Genomic DNA, 6,581 nt, shown 5'->3' with positions numbered 1-6,581 from the left:
CGGCGCGGGCATTCATCTCACTGAAAGACTGCATTGGAGCACAAGGTGGGCAGGTCCACACCTACCATAGATGGGGCCCATCTTCCAGAGGAGATGGAGGGAAGCCAAAGGCGACAAAGAGCAAGCCTTGTGGGCTGGGCTAGCCCGAGTCTCTCACCCCTCTCACCCCAGGTGAAGGCCATTCACATTTACCCAAGGTGCCTCTTCAAATCAAGGCCTCCTCTGACTGGATGTGGTAGCATGGGCCTGTGAGCTCAGGACTCTGGAGGCAGAGGTAGGAGTCCAAGGCTAGCTTGGGCTATGAGACACTGTCTCAATTTTTAAAACTTAAGAGTCTACTTGCTTCATCAGCATATACACTAAGCTTGGAAAGATGCTGAAATTAGCATGCGCCTGTACAGGGAGGAAATGCAAATCCATGAAGTGTTCTACATCTTGTGTGTGTGGCATATGTGTGTTTGTACATGGGGGTGTCCATGCATGTGGAGGCTAGAGAAGGATATCAGGTATCCTGCTCTATCAGCCCCTCCTTATTTTCTGAGTCTGGAGCTAGGTTAGTGGCCAGCAAGCCCTAATGATTCTCTGGTCTGCCCCTCACAGTGTTGGGGTTTTAGGTGTGTGTGTGTCTACAGCTGATTTTTTTACATAGGTACTGAGGATTTGAACTCAGATCTTTGTGTCTGCACAATAGGCACCTTTACCCAATAAACCATCTCCCAGTCCTAAATGTTCCTTTAAGAAGAAAGGAAGGAAGGAAGGAAGGAAGGAAGGAAGGAAGGAAGGAAGGCAGGCAGGCACGTAGCAGTGGCACACGCTTTTAATCCCAGCACTCAGAAGGCAGAAGTAGGAGGCTCTCTATGAATTTAAGGCCAACCTGATCTATACAGTGAATTCTAGGCCATTCAAAGCTATAGTGAGGCCCCATCTTTAAAAAAAAAATCAATCAAGCCAGATGGTAGTGGCACATGCTTTAATCCCAGTACTAGGAGGCAGAGGCAGGCGGATCTCTGTGAGTTTGGGGCTAGCCTGGTCTACAAAGCAAGTTTCAGGAAAGTCAGAGCTGTTATACAGAAAAACCCTGTTTCAAAACAAACAAACAAAACCAAACAGTCATCTGATCAATAAATAAAGTAAAAAAGAAGGACTAGGGTGATAAATCAGTGGGTAGAGCACCTGCTGCACAAGCATGAGGATCCGAGTTCCATCCCCAGCCCCGTAAAAAGGTAGGTGTGGTGGTACACAGTTGGAATCCTAATGCAGGAGGGGCAGAGGCTGGTGGAACCCTGGGACTCGTGAACCCACCATCTGGCTTGCTTAGTGAGCTCCAGGGCAGTAGAGACCTTTTCTAAAAAACAAACAAACAAACAAACAAACAAGAGGGATGGTTGCTGAGGCACCGTGACCCCTGGCCTCTGCATACATATGCATGCATAAAGACATGCACATACCAGTACATAAAGAAGAAACCTGACGGATGTGCCCCACCACTGTCTAACTACCCATGATGTCAGGAGACAAAGCTGCCCCTCCAACCCTCTGGGCAAAAACCGGCTGTAAGATGACTTCAGGATAGTCGAGGCCCATACTGCATCCACTCCCATACACACACCTACAAACACACACACACACACCTACATGTACACACCTACACACTCACCACCCACATCCACACACCTACACACACACACGCCCACCCACCCCCACATACCTACACCTACACACCACACACACCCACCCACCTACAAACACCCACCCACCTACACCCACTCACCTACACCCACAAACACACCTACACACATCTATAAACACCCTCCCACATACACACACACACACACACACACACACACACACACGGTGCAATGGACCACTAGGAGAATTCATCGGTTGGGTGGTATTCACAGGGGATGAGAAATTACAACTGGCCTGTGATTTACAGAAGATGTAAAATACTACTCAACACAGGAAGTTCTTTTGAGTAAGGATTTTATAGTTTCTATAAAAATGATGCACACCTGTTATAAAACATAATTGTGAAAATTCCAGGACGGAACCAAGTATCCTCCAACTCCAGCCCCGGAGCCTTTGAAGCTTCTATGCTATGTGCCCTGCATCTCCGCGGAGATGGACAGGCAGTGGAGCAGTCACAGATGGAGCCACCATGACACGCCAGTGTCAGGGAATATCATATTAAGGTTTGTTGCTTTTGTTTATGTTGCTTTCGCTTAACTCTGTGAAGTTGTGCTACTTTGCCTGCCTAGAATACCTGATGGTCTAATAAAGGTCTGAATGGCCAATAATGAGGCAGGAGAAAGGATGGGTGGGGTTGGCAGGCAGACAAATATACAGGAGAAATCTGGGCTGAAGAAGTAGCCAGAGAAGGAGGAGGACTTCAGAGCCAGCCATCCAGTTACACAGCAATCCATGGAGTAAGAGTAAGATTTATGTAGAGAGCTGCATAGTGCTGCGCCTTAAAGATGGCGCTGGTTTCTGCCTTCCACCTCCCCGATGGTGAGTGCTCTTGGTCGCAAACAACTCCATATATGGCTAAGGCTAAGGATCTGGCTTGCTTCCGTGTTTCTGGACCTATCTGCATTTTCCAGGTAGCATGCTGGGGTTGGCTACCCAGAGGCTATTTAAGCTGTGGGCTGGCTTTCCCTGGGGTCAGAAGATTGTTCAAGGTTCCTGAATAAACTGCAGAAAGAAGAGTCAGGTGTTGCATCTTCCTTGCTGGTCGAGGCGGTAGCCACAGATTTACAGAAGTAAGAGAATAGGAAAAGCCCAGAGGCAAATGTAGATGGGGTAATACAAGTTAAAGAAAGTTGGCAAGGGCTGGAGAGATGGCTCAGAGGCTAAGAGCACTGACTGCTCTTCCAGAGGTTCCGAGTTCAATTCCCAGCAACCACATGGTGGCTCACAATTATCTGTAATGAGATCTAGTGCCCTCTTCTGGCCTGGAGTCATACATGCAGACAGAATACTTTACATATAATAAATAAATCTTTAAAAACAACAATAACAAAGTTGGCAAGAAACAAGCCAAGCTAAGGCCAAGCATTTCCAGTTAAGAATAAGCCTCTGTGTGATTTATTTGGAATTTGGGTGGAGGGCCCCCCCCCCTAAACCATTGGACTAGTACACATCGGAATGTTCACACTCGGCCGCTCGTGACTGTTAGGGACACAGCTGTTCATTCTGTCATTTGCCAGCAGGGATGCACCAAAAACTTGGGAACTCTGCATGTTGCAGGTATGGCGATATATATCTGAATCCCAGCACTTGGGGGACTGAGGCAGAGTTCAAGGCCAGCCTTGGCTACAGAGTGAGAGCCTCTCTCAGATAAATAAAACAAAAGGGCCAAGGAGATGACTCAGTCATCAGAGTGCTTGCCATGCAGTCATGAGGACCTGCGTTGGATCCTAGAACCCTACTAAAACAACCAAACAAGCTGGGCAGTGGTGGTGCATGCTTTTAATCCCAGCACTTGGGAGACAGAGGCAGGAGGATCTCTGTGAGTTCGAGGCCAGCCTGGTCTACAGAAGGAGTTCCAGGACAGGTTCCAAAACTACCCAGAGAAATCTTGTCTCACAAAAGAAAACCAAAAGAAAAAAAAAAACAAAAAAGCAAGCAAACAAACAAACAAAACAAAAAACTAGGCATGTTTGCATATGTGTCTGTAACTGTAGACCTGCAGGAGTTGGAGACGCGAATCACTGGGGTTTACTGACCACCAATCTAGTCTTTTAGTGAAAGCCTGTTTCAATGGAGGAAGGCGGAGACTAATGAGGCAAGACACCTGATGACTTCCTCTGGCCTCTACATACATGAATACAGGCACACGCACACACATGCACACACAGGTGAATGGGATGTGAGGAGCAACACTGTTGTCGTCCTCTGACATGTGCACACTGGCCCATGCACACACACAAATGTCAAAAGGACACTGTATAACCTCAGAACAGACCTCATATGACAGCCAAGTCCCCAGCCTTCAAACCTCTCCCAGGGCTCCTTCTGGACAAGACACACAGGACGCAACCTCTTCACGTCCTTTCTGCTCAGCCCTAGAGTTGCTCAATTCCTTTCCCTCGGCAGGATGAGTGCAGGCAGCGGTCTGCGTCCTTGAGCTCAGACTCTGAGTACTTCTGAGTACTTTCAGGGCAAGCCAGTTCAAGAGAGATGCTATGTCTTCCGTATGTCTAATATCTGAGGATGACCATGTGGCCAAGTGCTGTCCCTTTATTATTTTGTTCTCCGAGACAGGGTTTCTCTGTGTAGCCCTGACTATCATCCTAGAACACGTTCTGTAGACCAGGCTGGCCTCAAACTCAGAGCTCTCAAGTGCAGTGCTGAGATTGAGAGCGTGCGCCAACATGGCCTGGCAATGTCCCTTCATACTGCCCTTGGTGATTGATGCCCGTCTGGAGCAGAGATTTCTAGAAGACCTCAGACATCACCATTTGCTGCTAACTTTGGTGGACTTCTTGTCTGTGTCACCAACACTATCATGTTTGTTAGGCCGTTTTTTGTTTTTGTTTTTCCTATGCTAGTCAGAACTAACAAGGGCCTAATGTAACCGGTCCCTTTACCAAATAAGGATGCTGGCTGTTGGCTTGCACTGGTGAGCTTGCCTGACCACTGCATGCTTTCCTGCTTGGTTTGTCTGAGGCCGCCACTGTGGTGCCTCCCGCATTCTACAGCAGCTCTCTGCATTCTGCATAGATCCTCAGGCTCCCTTGCCCTTTCCCTGCAGTAGCCAGGACCCTGGTTTTTGTTTGTTTGTTTGTTTGCTGAGACACTAGTATTAGGACACAGACATGGGACATCATGGTTCCCAGACCAGGAAACATTGTGAGTACCTAAATGTATGCACATGCCTCCCCCCCAACCCCCCAGCAGCCTCCCACTTAGAGACTGGGTCTCACATTGTTTATGCTGGCCTTGAACTTCGAGGATGACCTTGAATTTTTGACCTTCTTGCCTTTGCTTTCCTAGTGCTGGAATTGCAGTCACGTACCATGCCTGTTTATGTGATGTTGGGGACGGAAGGCAGGCCTTCGCACACACCAGGTCAGCACTCTACCAACTGAGCCACTGCCCGCGTCTCTGTGCCCATCCTGCCTGCTCGGCTTACTGTGGTTAGGGGTCCTCCATAGCCAGGCTCTTCTGAGTGTGCTTCATAGTCAAAATGCTACAAGGTTCACCATGCTGCGCTCATCGACCTGCTTCGCTGATGCAATTCCGTTTACTCTGATTTCTTTGTTTCTACAGTGGACGGCTGTATAGCCTCTTGCACCTTTTCCTTTGAAACACACAGCAGATTTTACTCATTCAGTGGGGGTGCTATGGCCGGGGGCTGTGCCCTGTCAGCTCGGAATTCTTCATTTTTCCAGACAGGGTTTCTCTGTGTAGCCCTGGCTGTCCTGGAACTCACTGTGTAGATCAAGCTGGCCTTAAACTCAGAGATCAGCCTGCTTCTGCTTCCCGAGTGCTACCATACCTGGCTAGCTCAAAATTCTCTGATGCGGCTGTCTAGGTCTTGGTGTGGATTCACTGCAGGCAACACTCTGCAGCTCTCCTGTCCTGCAGCTCACACACGCATCCTGCACTCCAGCGAGTGAGCTTGGTAATTATGCACAATGCTATGGTGACACTGTTGAGCCATAAAACCAAGGCTGACGGGTGACGGCACACCAAATGTGCAGTGTGCCGTCGCTGCTGACCTGCCCTGTGTGGCTGGGCTCAGCGAGTATGTGGAAACAAGCAGACCTTGGGGGTACCTGACTGTGTGCAACAGAAAACGGGGCTCCCAGACAGTCACATCCACTGAGACCAACATGAACATGCAATGAACATGCAGAGTCCTCGCCCCCCCCCCAGGTGGTTTTTTATTTGTTTGTTTTTGAGAAAGCGTTTCTTTATGTAGTCCTAGCTGTCCTGGAACTCACTAGGTAGATCAGGCTGGTCTTGAACTCAGAGATTCACCTGCCTCTGCTTCTTGAGTGTTAACGGTGTGCGCCACCACATCTGCACCCCTAACCCCCACCTCTCACCACCTTTCACCAGTCAGACAGAAGCCAGGCAAGCAGTCTGGGCTAGCCCTTCTCCGACAGCTCCAGGAAGACACAGCCCTAAGGGGATTTGAGCCTGGTGGCATCTGGCACTGGTATTTTGCTGGTATCTTTGGATCCTACACATGCCAAAAGCCCTCGGCCAGGTGACGCAGCATGAAGGCACCTGGATGTTCAAACACCCACAGCTCAGCACTGCTTACTGCGCATATGACAGGGTCACTGTTTGGCACCCGGGGTCTCGAGCCAGCACGGGGTTACTGTAACAGGCTGCAGAAGTGGAAAAGTAGCAGGCACTAGCCCAGGTTCTAGTGCACTGCCGGTGTGCCCTGTGGAAGTGCACAGTGGGTTCCTGAAAGGAAACCGGCTCGGAACAACCAGAAGACAACCCTCAGCATAAAGACACCACTGCTATACCAGAAAAATGAGGGAGTTCAGTTGATGAGATCCACCAAGCCTGGTGAACAGGGTTCAATCCCTGGGGCCCGCATGTGTAAGCAGAGTAACGAC

General features: G+C 49.3%; 1 pseudogene; it reads left to right on the top strand.

The window, feature by feature from the left end:
• Positions 1-339: 339 nt before the first annotated feature.
• Positions 340-438, top strand: LOC146895496 (U6 spliceosomal RNA; annotated as a pseudogene).
• Positions 439-6,581: the final 6,143 nt, after the last annotated feature.

Source organism: Myodes glareolus, chromosome 2 (assembly GCF_982192425.1).
Source record: "Myodes glareolus chromosome 2, mMyoGla1.1, whole genome shotgun sequence".
Lineage (NCBI taxonomy): Eukaryota > Metazoa > Chordata > Mammalia > Rodentia > Cricetidae > Myodes > Myodes glareolus.
This window is presented reverse-complemented; position numbering and strand designations above follow the sequence as displayed.